We start from the raw sequence: 16,510 nt of genomic DNA on the forward strand, positions 1-16,510 counted from the left end.
TTAGGATTGGCCAGTTACATAAATCATGCTAATCAAGATTGTTCTCCACGAGAAATTGCCCACGAAATGGGGATTTCTATAAAATCCACCAGCACTATTTTGAAAAAAAAAGAAATGTAAATGCTACAGGATATGCCAAGTTCATCACCTCAATGAAAGGGATTACGGAAGGAGAGTACGATTTGCGAAGTGTTCAAGACGTAGAAATAGGGAAGTTAAATATTTGTAAAAATATAATATGGACGGACGAATCAAAATTCACCAACAATGGTTGGTTTAACAGAAATATCCATTTTAGGTGGAATAATACAAATGAACATTTACTTAGGAAAACCAATTTTTGAAAAGTGTTCGGAATAAATGTTTGGTTGGGAATTGTGGGAACAACAAACATCCTTGGCCCTTTCTTTCACGATAATCATTTGAATAGTGGAGTGTATCTTCTTTTTTATTCAATGAATTCGATGGTTACTCAGATGAATTACCACTGAATATCCGCCATGAAATACAATATTTTCAACAGGACGGCGCTCCTCCCCATAATGCATCAATCGTAAGGAAACATTTAGATTCAATATTCCCAAGAAAATGGTTTGGAAACAATGGACCAATTAACTGGCTAGGTCGATCCCCAGATCTTACTCCTTTAGATTTTTTGTCTGGGGATACATAAAGAATAAAATTTTTTCAACACAAGTATAGATATCGAACATCCCAAACAAAAAATAAGAGATGCATGTATTAGTATTACACCTTATTATGCTAGAGAATTTCCACAGAAATTGTCTGAACCGACTTATGTGCATTCAACAAAGAGGTTGACAATTCGAGCATTCAATGTAGATTGCCATGTAGCTTTGATTTTTCATATGGGTTTAATTTTTCCAAGATTTCATTATAAAATTATTTTTTTTCTGTTTGATTGTTGTCACTGATGATGATGGGTATTTCTAATGAAACGCTATAGAAATATCAAATGTGATATACCCTTGGATTCTGAATTTATCGCTTTATGAAAATCTGTAATGAAAAAATAGGTCCGTATTTAAAAAAAAAGTTGATGGTGGCCACGTTGACACGAAACGTTTTATCGAATATGTATTATTACATCGTCATAGTACACTTCGAATACAATAAAAAAATTTCCCCATTTTTTGATATTATTCAGAAACAACAATGCCATTCAAAAAAAAACGGAAAACAGCATACGACCACTGTATTATTTTCGATGACAGTTACACTTTTTTACATTTAATCGTCTCCGTATTTGTTACGGTTTAGAATATAGCAATGTTACCACATGATAAAAGAAACGTCCTGTATATTACAATAGATTTATCGTAGTGAATTGAAAGAGTTATATTTTTAGGAGTGATTAATTTTTGGGAAAGAAAGTTTTTGGCTTTCTACTACTCCATCTGATACAAAAAAATGGATGAGAGAATCTTCCAAAAAAAAACACCGGTGTATACCAGTTAGGGTGACAGTGTTCCATGTGAGTACAATTTATTACCATTCATTCAAAGTAGAACTCATGTGAATGATATCTGATTCTTATTCCTCAACAAATGTTTGATATACAAACTGAATAGAGAAAAGTATCTTCTGTATAATTCAGTGTTCATATAGAAGTATTTGTTTTGAAAGAATTTTTTTCTTTCGTGTAATTCAATGTTTATATGAAAGTAGCTGTTTCAGGAAGACTTTCTTTCAGTTTGTGTCTGAAAGTTACTTCTTTGCATGATCTATACATCCATGTATAGCGTTACTTATTTTCAAATTGATTACTTCCTTCCTTTCTTTGGAAGATTCTCTCATCCATTTTTTTTTGTATCAGATGGAATAGTAGAAAGCCAGAAACATTCTTTCCCAAAAATTTATCGTAGTGTTTGGCCGAAAGAAAATATCTTTATCGTATTGAGGAATAACTCTTGATTCAATTTCAATGAGCGTGTATCTAAAAAATATTTTAAGGTGTTATTTTTTCCTACAAGCGTGCGCAAAGTAGTACTTTTCTGCACGTCGTTCACAAAAGTAAAATTACCTACAAAATCAGATTGGTAGGGAATATTTATATTTGTTTGAGTAACTCTTGGCTATTATATGCAAGTGAGAAACCGTTTCACCTTTTAATAGTAATTAAAGTAATATTTTTTTGAGTACCTGGTTCAATGACAAATGATTAAAATATTGTCAAGCGTGCGTCTGTCGACCTCGAAACATTGATTTACAATTTTTTGTTGTATAGTCAGTTCTTTCTTTCAAGTTTAATTAAATATCATTGACGCATTTGAATATATCTGATATTAAAGCTCGTAGAAAAAATTTTGTTCGTAACACGTGCGCAAATTGCTTTTTCCGTACGCAAGAACTCATCTGAACTGCGCTTCGCGTCGTTCGTATAACTGTATTAGCAAGCGGAAAAGTAACACTTTGCGCACTTGTTGGGAAAATAACTTTAAAAATAAATAAATGTAAATAGCAAATATCTTACTGATTTAGATCTTTGATAATAAGCTCAATTCCTGTATGTATAAACAGAGTATCAGGAAGATTCTGAGTACTTTTGTCGTCTTCGATGATTTATGAGTTATTTGAATATCATACAGTATTTAATTGTTTGTCTATATTTCCATAAATAATAGTAAAAATTTGTATGGATAATTGAATATTCGAAGATCATTTTATTCAGTATTCAAAGAAGAATTGAATAGTTTATAATATCATCAAAGTTAATTTTTCAGTAATCTAGACAATTGTTAATTCACAAAATTTTCTAAAACTTCCTTTATCGTTCAAATTAAAATAAATATTCAAATAATTACCGTAAAAAAATTTCTCTTCGTGGAGATCTTCTCAGATACATACAAAAGAAGACTGCATGATAAAAGATCTGAAAGTTTCAATACTTTGTTTATAACAATTTTTTTAAATAAAAGAAAAAAGAAAAAACAATAATGTGAAAAAAATGTTTTTTTTATTTATCATTATTTTATAATTTGTATGTCAATGAAAGACATTTATAAACTGAAACAAATGATTTTTATCTCCATTTGTTCATAAATCACAAGTGAACTATTTCAATGTTTGAAAAAAAAATTACAACTTCATAGAGAACTGTCAATTATGATTTGAAAAAAATTTCTCAAATAATATTCAATTGTTTAAATTTTTTTATTTTATATATCTCCTGTTTAAATTATTAGTCAAGACATTTTTTCTTTCCTAAAATCATTATTAACGGTTCTCTACAAAATAACAAAAAAATTTCATTAACAATTTCATTGTTTATTAACTTAACAATTTATTATAAACTAATTCTCAACTTAGTTTAATTTTTTTCTTGAAAGTTATAAAAACTACAAAAACCACCACGAGCATAAAAATACCGAAAAAATAATGGTCCCATTATTTATTCAATTTTGAAAATACACGTGCTGCAAAAGTTGCAGCAGCTGATCCATTTGTTGACTTTAATGCTTATATAACTTTTAAACTATTAGAGATACTACAAAAAATATTCAGGTCATTTTTGTTATTGTTATTTTGTTGTTGTTTTGTTGTTGTTGTTGTTATTTTCAGTTATTGTTAATTTGTTGTTTTAGGTATTTGTTTATAAAAATTAAAGATTTCCTCGAGTTTTTTTAACTTTTCAGGCTTACAGCTCGGTAAATAATGCGAATTCGGATATTGAACTTCGGAGCAATTTCGTTAAACTATAAATTATCTTACATAGGCAGTTGGTTATTGGTTTATTTTTTTATAAGCTATTAGTAAATTTCGCAAACATTTTGGGAATTATTATATTCCCACCTAATTGCTTACTACTATTTCACTGTATTCTAGTTTGTAATTGAAAAAATGCTTTAAACGTGCAATAATTTCATTAAAAAATATAAGACACGAGGTTAGAATAATATTGTTGAGTAGATAATAATACACGTGCAACTAAGGAGAGTCACAAATAAATCGACTATTCACAAAGATATGAATATATCAACGTCTTTTTCATGTCTAGTCGAAACTATGAAACGTTATTTGCAAATAAAATCGAAAATAAAAAATAATTTTCAGTATGTCACGAGATGTCGACACTGAACTGTGCTTGGTAACTGTTTATTAGACGATGAATCACGTTTCCAGACAAAACAAGTATAAACTGTAACCCATGTTTTCGATAAAGGTAATAGGATAAATCAGGTTAGAGCAGTGTTTCTCAAACTTTTCGAATTCACGGCTTCCTTATGTTTTTTGAAGATTATCGTGGCGCCCCGAACGTAAAGACTAGACTAGATATTTAATTAATAAAAGTAGGTAGGTGGCTGTCTGAACGGATTGTATTTTGCAATTACCGATATAATCATATTATCAGAGTATTTTTATTAATAGGTACCGACGTATTACCTTTACTCTCAGTTATCTATGTTGTAAAACGTTGAACCTTGAGACTCACCCGTGGCCCACGGCTCCCCAGTAAAGGTTCCACGATGCCCCAGGGCGCCGCGGCGCACACTTTGAGAAACACTGGGTTAGAGAGCTGCATATTGTAATGTACAAAATTCTAAACAAAAGCCAAAAACATATGGATATCGAGAATCTGGGTACATTGTAATGATTTGTAAGGAAATAACAGTAAAAAATCATGTGGAAATAGAAAAAAAAAGAAGCAGTCTAGGAACTTTTTGGAGATGTGTTAGTAAAATTCATTAATAGCTCATAAAAAATTAACAAATGAACAAATAACCAACTGCAACTGTAAGATAATTTATAGTTTGTCAAAATTGCACTGGAGTTCAATATCCGAATTCGCATTATTTACTGAGCTGTAAGCCTGAAAAATTGAAAAAACCCGAGGAAATCGTAAATTTTTATAAACAAATGCCTAAAACAATAAATTAACAATGACTAAACAATATATGCAAGATGACATTTAAAAGCATTAAAGTCAACAATTGGATCAGCTGCTGCAACTTTTGCAGCACGTATATTTTCAAAATTGAATAAATAATGTAAATTTTTTTTTTCGGTATTCTTTTGTATGTATCTAAGTAGGGCTCCATAAAGTGAAAAAATTTTACGGTAATTATTCAAATATTCATTTTACTTTGAACGATAAAGAAAGTTTTATAAAATTTTGTTAATTAACAATTGTCTAGATTATTGAAAAATTAAATTTAATGAAAAATTAATGGAAATCAGGTCTCTATGGTGTTCAGATTCTGTTCTATCTGTTTAAAATCTGTTTTTCCGTTAATCAGCTGTCTCCCCCATACGAGCGATAACTCGCAGAAGTTAAGAACACGGTTGCAAAATCATCCCAGCTTCAACCAGATGAATTATCTCGAGTGGTAGTGCGCCCGATCTTGAGTCGGGCGCACTACCACCGCGGCCAATTATATCATTTTCAAGTTACGTACTCGCTTAGAGGCCATGCACGCAACCTAAAAATGGCGCGGACGGCAATTTACAACGTTAAAATAAAATTATAAATAATGGATACACACTTTCGAGAGTCGGAATTTTTTTTCAGTGAATTTCTTCCTCTTCAAGGACCATTTCTCCGAAATTTAAAAATATTTATAGCTCACGAACTATAAACAACAAAACCGAACAATGCTTTTGAGGGTCTTGAATAGTTTTTAACTTTTAGAATTTTTTATGAACTTACTTTTTTTTTCACAATGATCTAGACAATATTTCGGATCGAATGAGCCTAACCACTTGATTTTACTAAAAGTATGTCCATTCAACACGAATTTAAACTCAAAGCCCAGACTATATAGTTATAGAGCCGCGGGTCTAAAACCAGTCTTTCTTTTGGTGAGATGAAAGTCCATCCCTCGAAAACCCAAAAATTCAAATATTTTGAAATCGGTTAGAGCCCATCCCAGCACGACGGGAAAATGTCTATCGACTTTATCGACGATTTCTATATGACTTCCGTTATGAAAATTTTGTATGGAAAGTGACTAGTAATTATCTGACATTGTCGAGACATTGGTTGAGTACTACTCGAAACTATATGAGAGCTGTTAGCTCCTGCCGGCTGGAATAATCCATTTGAGCGAGGAAGAGCACACAAATTTACTCAGGGAGAAGAATGAATGCCACCAAATTGATTCTTTGGTTTGGTTTGGTTTATGGTTTGGTATGGTTTGGTTTATGAATGAATACTGTTATTAACGAAAACCAAAAATGAATAAATAAAGTTATTAACATGTTTCACCAACAAATCATCGCGAAGGTAATACCACAAAAGCTCAGATGCAGATGAATATTTTTTGTGGTTGTTTTCGAATACTTACTTTCCGTGTTAGGAATCACACGTTAAAAGGTAAGACCTCGTTAGTCCTTAGCTCGCACAAGTTTCTCAACTTCTGAGAGTTGTCGTTCCTATGGGGGCGACAGCCGATTAACGGAAAAACAGATTTTGAAACAGATTTTTTTTAGTCAGAAGTGACATTAAATAATGCAAATTCATTGTACATTTTTCAAATTTTCTACCGAAATTCGTTCGCGCATTGAAAATCAACCAAATAATTCTGAAAAATCCTTTTTTTTTTAATAAAAAACCGCATTCGGTTATTTTTTTCGGACTCCGTCAGTTTAAAAAAAACACGTTTTTTTCAAAATTATCGGTAGTTTTCAATGCCGTTATCCACGATAATTTGTTAGTAGCAAATCACAGCGACAATTTTTGCGCGTTGATTAATTGTATTTATTGTCTTGGTTGTCAAGATGACAGTGAGGCCACTGTGAAGTATTACATAATATTTGTTCAACATTTTACGAAATAGTTAAAAAAATAATCACGCCAAATTACATTCGTGTTAATAATTTTTTCGATAATTTCAACTAAATTAGCAATCGTCTTTGTTGCTATTAAAAAATCCCACTCATGTACTTCGTCCACTCGTGAGATTTCTATAGCAACAAAGATTGGTATATCACCTGTGTAATCACTGTTGATAAATTTTTATTTTCCACGAAAACCGATTTTACGAGTACAAAAGTATTTATTAATTAATGAAGAAATGAGAATTGAAATTCTGTTTTTAGCACTCTTATTTGAAACTTACGTTATTGCAGTTTCGTCCTAAAAGGACATTTTCAAAGTAATGAACCATTGTTAGTTTATTGTATAAGTTTGAAAATGTCCTTTCAGGACGAAACTACTGTAACGTTAGTTACAAATAAAAGTGGTAAAAAACATAGAAAGTTTCAATTCTCATTTCTACATTATGGAAATGGTAGGAAAACCACGTGGTAGGAAAACCACGTAGTAGTAACGGCTACATTCATCAATTTATTTATTAATTAACAATGAAACGAAAGTAATACAAATTATGAAAAACAACAAAAATTAATTGGCACTCCGGGGCGCTACATTTCTGACAAAACCTTCTTGTCACTGTTGTCATCTCACACAAATGAGTTCAATTTCATCAGTTCGGACTTCCATTGTCTAATATAATATAAATTGATTTGATAACCCTGAAAAAAAAATCAAAAAGATTAACCGAAAATAACAATTTTATTAAACAAAAAACTGAAATTACAAAGAAATAACATACAAAAACAACCAAACAAATAAAATATGAAATATTAATAAAAGCTGATAAAATTGAAAAAATTAAAAATATTATTAACAAAAAATGGAAAAATGAAAATTAAAAGATTTCAAACCAAGTTATGTCACAACGTTTCGATTGTTATTATCCACAATCGTCTTCGGGTGATAACTGGACTTATTCCTCCGAGATCTGACTATTTATAGGTCATTCGAGTGCTTTCACCTATCCCCTCTTCGCTCTTTCCGCTTCATTGGTTTTGGCGGGAGATGATCGTTTGGCGGGAGTAGGTCGTTTTTTGCTTGATTAGAGGTTTCCATATGTTACGTATCTCTACGCTAGCTTGACTAAATGCGTTGTTGGACAACATATACGCGGCTTCTTTGAATTTTCTCCTAAACCAGTGTTCCTCTTTGTGCTTGAGCCCATTTGATGTTGTGTTGATGAGTCCAAACATGCTCTGCTATTCCGGATTTGCTGGTTTCTCCACGCTGTGTGTGTTCCTTGTGTTTCTTTTGATTTTTATTTTTTTCATTTTTTGTTAATATTTTTAATTTTTTTCAGCTTTTATTAATATTTCAATTTTTATTTGTTTGGTTGTTGTTGTATGTTATTTCTTTGTAATTTCAGATTTTGTTCAATAAAATTGTTATTTTCGGTTAATCTTTTTGATTTTTTTCAGGGTTATCAAATTTGTATATTATATTAGACAATGGAAGTCCGCCACAACCAGTACTTGTACTTTCCTACATCAGAGGATTATCGGAAAGGATAAGACGGATTGGGTCCAAGTATAACATCAGGACCTGCTTCAGATCTGGGAACACTATCCGTAGCAGCCTCATGAAAACAAGACCACCAAACGCAGACTGCGATTCCAAGAATTGCATTTACCGGATACCCTGCGAGTGCGGAGAATCATACATGGGTGAAACTAAGATGCCATTGAAAGTTCGCATTGCTGAGCACAAGAAAGACACACAGCGAGGAGAAACCCAGCAAATCCGGAATAGCAATGTTTGGACTCATCAACACAACATCAAGTGGGCTCAAGCTGAAATCACAAAGATTAATCAAATCACAAAGGTTAATCTTTTTTATTTTTTTCAGGGTTATCAAATCAATTTATATTATATTAGACAATGGAAGTCCGAACTGATGAATACATCACGAAACATTGTCAACCACCTTCAAACAAATGAGTTCAAGTTTACTTACTATACGATGGAGGTAAGATAATTATGCTTTTCGCTCTGATGTCTTGCCGCGTGTATTTTTGGGTGAATATTTACTTGACTATAATACATTCGCTTCTTCTTTTGTATTTCTCCAACTGGACTCCTGTTTCTTTTTTTTGCTCTGTTGTATTTGAAATTGTTTCGTTCTCGTTCTCTGAATTACTAAAAGATTCACCTTTTGTTTGAAGGTGGTTGACAATGTTTCGTGGTGTATTTCATCAGTTCGGACTTCCATTGTCTAATATAATATAAATTGATTTGAAATTCCTGAAAAAAATAAAAAGATTAACGGAAAATAACAATTTTATTGAAACAAAAAACTGAACTTACATGGAAATAACATACAAGCTACAACCAGAAAATAAAAGATTCAAATATTGATAAAAGCTGAAAATTAAAAAATATTATTAACAAAAATGAAAAATAGAAATAAAAATTAAAAGATTTCAAACTAAGTTACGTCACGACGTTTCGATTGTTAGTATCCACAATCGTCTTCGGGTGATAACTGGACTTATTCCTCCGAGATCTGACTATTTATGATCTATAAATACGAATGACCTATAAATAGCGTTTTTCGCTTGATAAGAGGTGTCCATATGTTACGGTCATCAAACGGTCACCAAACGGTCATCTCCCGCTAAAACCAATGAAGCGGAAAGAGGAAAGAGGAGGATCTCTTTCTCGGAGGAATAAGTCCAATTATCACCCGAAGACGATTGTGGATACTAACAATCGAAACGACCACTATAGAAATCATCTCGTGGGCCAAGAGGAAGATTTTTCATGGAAGGGTGATTTTCGGTGAACTTGTGAATTTCCTCAGAAAGTTCCCGGCGAAAATCACATTCCCACTTCTCGATGACTTCATAAACCAACGATTTGATCTTATTTATTTTTGCAACGGTCATATCATGGCGATGAGCCATTGTTTCGGATAGTCAATTTTGGAGAGGATGGTCGAAACACCTTGGACATCCGTGATAAAAACAACCCTGAAACTCGAAAATCTGATTGGTTTCAGAACACGGGGTATAATAATAACCATTAAAAATAATGATAATTTGTGGCTTCCTCGAGCGCTTGTTGTAGCTCCGGCATACGCCAATAAAGACCCCAAATGTAACGATGTACGAAAGAACATCAGGAAATTGCAGACCCAATGGACTCTGCAATTGATGATGACCGATGCCGAAGTATCAGTACCTGTAGATGGTTGCGGAATACCCGAGTTGCAGCAATTTCATCGCCCTCTCTCTATACGGGACCAAGGGGCGTGATTTGTTTTTTAAAGGTGACGGTGTTGGAACCTTGTTGAACTTGTTGTTCCATGAGAAGCATTATAATGTCATCACTTCCCTAACTACAGCCTTTTGCTGTGAGTATTACTGTGAAGAATGTCATGTTTCCTTCGATCACAAGGAAAAGCATCGGTGCGGCAGTACTTGTTTTTCGCGTCAGGCTTCACCGGCTTGTCCTATTAATCAAGTGAAAATCACCTGCGAGTCATGCACAAGATTTTTTCGAGGTCAAGTGTGTTTCGAAAATCATATTCGGGATAATATTTGTGAAAAAATTGTGAAAAAGATGCGAGGAATGTTTCAAAATTGTTCCAACTATTCGTTCTCACGTCTGCGGAGAGATCTTCTGCAAAATTTGCAACAATGTCCCACCAGCCACCCTTGTTACATTCAAGCGGACACAAAGAAGCCTCACACTGATAATCTTTTGTTCATCTTTCATGATCTGGAGACTCGTCAGGAGAGCATGCAGGCTGATGGATCGATACTTCACGAGCCGAATTTGTGAGTTTTTCGTCAATGCTGTGACGCTTGCCTCGAAACCGACCAAGAAATTTGCAAAAACCGTGGTGTACGTCTTCAAATTCTCAAGTGCAGCGATCCCACCTCTCCATTTGTTCACCATGAGGAAAAAATTCAAACAATCATAGTCATCGCCCACTTTATTTTGAATTATATTTTAACACAAACTAACCTAACCCCTGATCTTATCATGCGCGGGAGTAAACTCATATCAATGACCGTCGGAAATGTAAAATTTTTGTATTCTCTCAATTATTTCCCACTGACTTTGGCAAAACTTCCCAAATCTTTTGGATTTTCGGAGCTGAAAAAGGGCTATTTCCCGCATCTTTTCAACAGTGTGGAAAATCAGAATTAGAAGGGCCCCATTTCCTCTCTTGAATTTTATTCTGCTGATAATCTTGTTTCAGAGGCCCGTTCTTCCCTTATCAAATGGCATTCGGAAAGAGTCTCTGAAAAATATGTTTTCGATTTTTCTCGAGAAATCATAGATTATTGTCAGTATGTTGATATCCTGACCAAAGCCGGTTTGAAATTTCGTCAACTCATGTTGACTGAAACGAATGTATGTCCATTTACGGAAGCCGTAACGATTGACTCGACATGCAATAAAGTATTTCGCAGGAATTTTCTCAAACCAAATACCACTGGCATTTTTCCTAAGGATGGATATAGACGCTGTAATAATCAGTCTGTGGTTGCTTTGGAAGGAAAGAAAGCGAAGTATAAAAATTCAACAAGCATGTCGTTCTTCTGAGGCGCTCGTTGGCAATTTTGAAGTTGATGGTTGGTGTTCTGAAACCAATCAGGTTTTCGAGTTTCAGGGTTATTTTCATCACGGATGTCCAAGGCGTTTCGATCATCAGAGAGATACTCCTCTCCAAAATTGTCTTTCCGAAACAATGGCTCATCGCTATGATATGACTCTTTCAAAAGTAAATTACATCAAAGCTATGGGTTATGAGTTCATCGAGAAGTGGGATTGTGATTTTCGCCGGGAACTTTGTGAGGAAATTCAAAAATTCACCGAAAATCACCCTATCTAGAAAAATCTTACACTTCTATGGTGCCTTATGCCTTGTTTGTTCTTTATACCCTTGGGTGTGTAAATATGGTAAATTTCCTATTGGTCATCCCAAAGTACTTGTTGGTGAAGAATAATGTTTCTCTCTCCTCCATATCAGGACTCAAAGTATACGATACTTCCTCCCCAAAGTCTCATTCACCCTGTTCTTCCACAGAAAATGAACAATAAAACCGATGATGAAAACCAACAATACATTGAGGAGTTTTTAAAGCGCGAGGGTATACTTTTGGAATTTTCCAAAGTTACGGCCCTGGCTCACATATATCCGAATTTGTAACCGCAGGCCCTAAAAATTATAGTTTCAGACTCTGGACGACAAGAGAACAAGATTTTAAAGTTGTTTGCAAAGTGAAGGGCATATGCCTAAATTACCATGCCTCACAGAAGATAAATTTCGACTCAATAAAACAAACTATTCTGAACTCTGGTTCCCTCATCGAAATTTCAAGCAAACAGATAAGACGTTCCAAAGAACACAAAGTCATTACCATCGAATTCATCAAAAAGTACAAACCTGTATGCCCAAAACGTCAATTTCAGTCTGATAACACCTCCATACTATACGGTTTCAAGAAATCAAAAAACTAAAAAATACAAAACATCACAAACTGCTGTTATAACATTGAAACAAACATCAAATTGTTCTACTTTTTCACATAGTCTAATGAAAAATATCCACTTCACAAATTTTTATGTGGTTGACGTAGATCCCTAAAATGGTAAACTTTTTATTCTAAAAAGCAACCCGTCATAACCTCAGATTTTATAAACCTTCTATCCTTCCTAAGCCCCCTCACTAATCCCTATAATTAACAAAATTCAAATTGCAGTAATAAATGAAAAGAGCCATAATATTTGAGTAAAAAAAGATGCCACTAGAGTAGCAGATTACAGCCGTTTCTGGGCCTCCCCCCACCACTATGACGTATTAATTGCTTTTTTTGTTGTTTAGTGACCTTGAAGTGTCGCAAGACACTTTCAATTCTGGAATGACATCTACATACGTCACACGATGTCGACAAGGTGACTTTGAAGAAGCCTTTACATGCGGACAAGGCGACTTTGAAATAGTTTTTTGGGTTTGACATACACGGTAAAGTTAGGATTTGACATTATCCTTCATGTGTACTCTGTACACATAATAATATAATTACCATTCATTTTATTTACCTGATGAAAATCCTAAATTATTCCAAGGGGATGCACAAAACAAGCGCCTCGAGTGCTTAGGAGAACCCTTGGGATAATAAAGGATAAATGTTATAATAATGTTTGTTTATGTAGTATCTTGTTATATCGAATTGAAAATAAAATTGAAATTGAATTGAAAATTGAAATTGAATTGTACCAATTTGTACAGAATAAACACACGTCTGCATACCACGAAGATCCACTGACTATTACCCCTTCCTAATCAGTTTGGATGGTACCTATCGTGACAGTGAGTGCACACGTCTACACTCCCTGAAGTTCCAACGACCACTGCTTGCTTGTATCACCATCTGTCAACACATCGAGTTGTAATGGTGAGGAGGTCGCAAGATACTTTCAACTCTGAAATGACATTAACATATGTCATACGATGTCGACAAGGTGACTTTGAAGAAGCCTTTACATGCGGACAAAGCGACTTTGAAGTAGTGTTTTGGGTTTGACATACACGGTAAAGTTAGGATTTGACATTATCCTTCATGTGTACTCTGTACACATAATAATATAATTACCATTCATTTTATTTACCTGATGAAAATCCTAAATTATTCCAAGGGGATGCACAAAACAAGCGCCTCGAGTGCTTAGGAGAACCCTTGGGATAATAAAGGATGACTGTTATAATAATGTTTGTTTATGTAGTATCTTGTTATATCGAATTGAAAATAAAATTGAAATTGAATTGAAAATTGAAATTGAATTGTACCAATTTGTACAGAATAAACACACGTCTGCATACCACGAAGATCCACTGACTATTACTCCTTCCTAATCAGTTTGGATGGTACCTATCGTGACAGTGAGTGCACACGTCTACACTACCTGAAGTTCCAACGACCACTGCTTGCTTGTATCACCATCTGTCAACACATCGAGTTGTGATGGTGAGGAGGTCGCAAGATACTTTCAACTCTGAAATGACATTAACATATGTCATACGATGTCGATAAGGTGACTTTGAAGAAGTCTTTACATGCGGACAAGGCGACTTTGAGTAGTGTTTTGAGTTTGACATACACGGTAAAGTCAGGATTTGACATTATCGTTCATGTGTACTCTGTACCAGTTTGTACAGAATAAACACACGTTTAACGAGTTGTGATCGTGAACGCCATCGTTCAGTATATGAGAGCGCATCGAGATGAATTCGTCTTGAGTATATTTCTTCCAAAATTTTGTTTGCATTGTCATAAAACGAATGTGAAACTGCTGATTATACAGAAAAGGCTAATTCGAAATTCCAAAAGTAATACAGTGTTGAATAGACAATTGAAACAATTTTTAAAAACCCCCTTTCCGTTTGGAAAAAAGTTGGTAACGCCCTCTCTTTCAAAGATCCACCAAGTAATGAATGTTCCATCGGTGTGATCCCACTAAGTTAGTACGTCTGCATACTACACTTTTAACATTGAAATACAAAAATACGTCTGCATACTTCAAAGATCCACCAAGTAATGAATGTTTCATCGGTGTGAGCCCGCCAAGTTAGTACGTCTGCATACTTCAAAGACACTCCAAGTAATGAATGTTCCATCGTGTGAACCCACCAAGTTAGTGGTGGGTTCACAGCTGTGGTGGGCACAGCAGCAACCGTTTAACGGTAGGAGAACGAGATGTTCACTCCCCGGCGTGTAGCTGAGTAATGCGTATTCATCGGTGTGTCCTTAACACAGTCCTCGCCGCACAGGCGGCGAGGACTGTGTTAGCATCTGTCCTCTAAACGATAGCGCAATGACCGCTGCTTGTTCGTATCGATTTCTGTTAACTCGTCCAGCTGAGAGCTGGGCTTGGCTGTGACGTCAGGCACGCCAGGTAAGCATGTAAAGCTGGGTTCCAACGGCGCGGGACTTGGCGAGTCTGGCTCGCGAATTGGCGAGTCACGCGCCGTGGAAATGCGAAGGCTTGCCCGTTCGCCAAGCGACTTGGCGTTCCCGTCAGTTGTCGGTAAATTTGGCACGAGTCAAAGGATGAACGAGCATCGCAGGCTCGGCTTGTCTGAGCTTGTGAATCCGTTCCCTCACAGAATGCTTGCATTTGCAGTTTTCCCTCAGTGGCATTGTGTTGTCAAAAGGTGGCTAGTGCATCCAATGTTTTCAAATTTTCCTATTTCCACTTTGATTTTACTTTCAGAATGGAGTGGTCTAACGATTTGATTCTAGAATTTTTGGAACTATATGAAGGGGAACCAGCAATATGGAACCCAAAGGATCCGAAGCATAAAAACAGAAATTTGGTGCACGATAGCTGGAAACGGATTGAAAGCAATTTGAATGTGAAATGTTCTGTTGCAGATCTCAAAAAGAAGAGAGAAACGCTGATGGCAACTTATCGAAAACTGTTGCAAAAAGTTAAAAGGAGCAGTGGAACTGGCTCCGGAACTGATGACGTTTATAAGCCAGATTGGTTTGCTTTCGAATATATGCACAAGTTTTTACACGGCATTTACAAACCTATCGAAACAAATAATATGTCACTGAAAATTTTTTGTAACTTTTATATCTATTTATATTTCCAAAAATATGCCATATGTCATTATTTCTCACAATTTCAAACATTGCGTTGCCATGCTACAGCGCCCTTACGTGCAAAATATTTGGCATAGCCATCTCTTACTTCTTTGGCATCCTGTCCAGGTCTTCTAGCAACTTGTCACAGAGGTAAGAACGAAGTCACCTTGTCTTTTTCTGCCCTCCATGAACCAGGTGTTATTTCACCATCAATGTCATTGTCTAAGGAATCTTGCGAAAAATACCTTGTGCCGGAGGTTCTGCTTTTACGTAAAAAATTGTGAAGTAACACACAAGTCATAGTAATTTCTGTCACTTTATGTGGTTCAAGCAGCATTGGTATACTAAATAATCTAAAAACAGATGCCAATATTCCAAATACGTTCTCTACAAGTCTGCGTGCCCGCAAAAGGCGATAGTTGAAAATTCGTTTCTCGCTTCCCATGTCGTGGATTCCGGGATATGGTTTTAACAGGTGAGTATTTAAAGCAAACGCATCATCACCCACAAAAACATATGGCAATGGTTCTTCACAAGAAGGTAATGGCTCATCTGGAGGCAGCATTAATTGATTTTCATTTAGCTTCTGAGATAGCGTTGTATTTCAAAAAACACCACCATCACTAATCCTCCCTTGGCATCCAATATCATCGTAAATAAATTCATAATTAGCGTTCACTAAAGCTATAAGTACGACGCTGAAATTTCCCTTGTAATTAAAAAACTCTGTCCCGCTGTTCATTGGGGATTGGATGACTATGTGCTTGCCGTCTATGGCTCCCAGACAATGTGGGAAATTCCACCTTTCCTCAAACTCTTGGGCTATTCTGCGCCGTTCATCTGGTGTCTTGGGCATCTAAAAAATTCAAAATCATTATATAAAAGTTACATTCCTCGCCAAAAAAATTTGAAAACTTTTTTTTAAGTTTCAGATATTAGAGGACGTAGATAAAATTGGGAAAATATCCACCAAAGCGAGTGTGATAAACCACATGAGGAAGAGAAAAAAAAAATAATTCCAGTAAAGCTAAAGTCTGGTAGGTATTATAAATACAGAAAAAGGTAAAAAAAG

The sequence above is a fragment of the Leptinotarsa decemlineata genome, unplaced genomic scaffold (genome assembly GCF_025532065.1).
Source record: "Leptinotarsa decemlineata unplaced genomic scaffold, Ldec_3_MD MMD2_tig00003348_RagTag_RagTag, whole genome shotgun sequence".
NCBI lineage: Eukaryota > Metazoa > Arthropoda > Insecta > Coleoptera > Chrysomelidae > Leptinotarsa > Leptinotarsa decemlineata.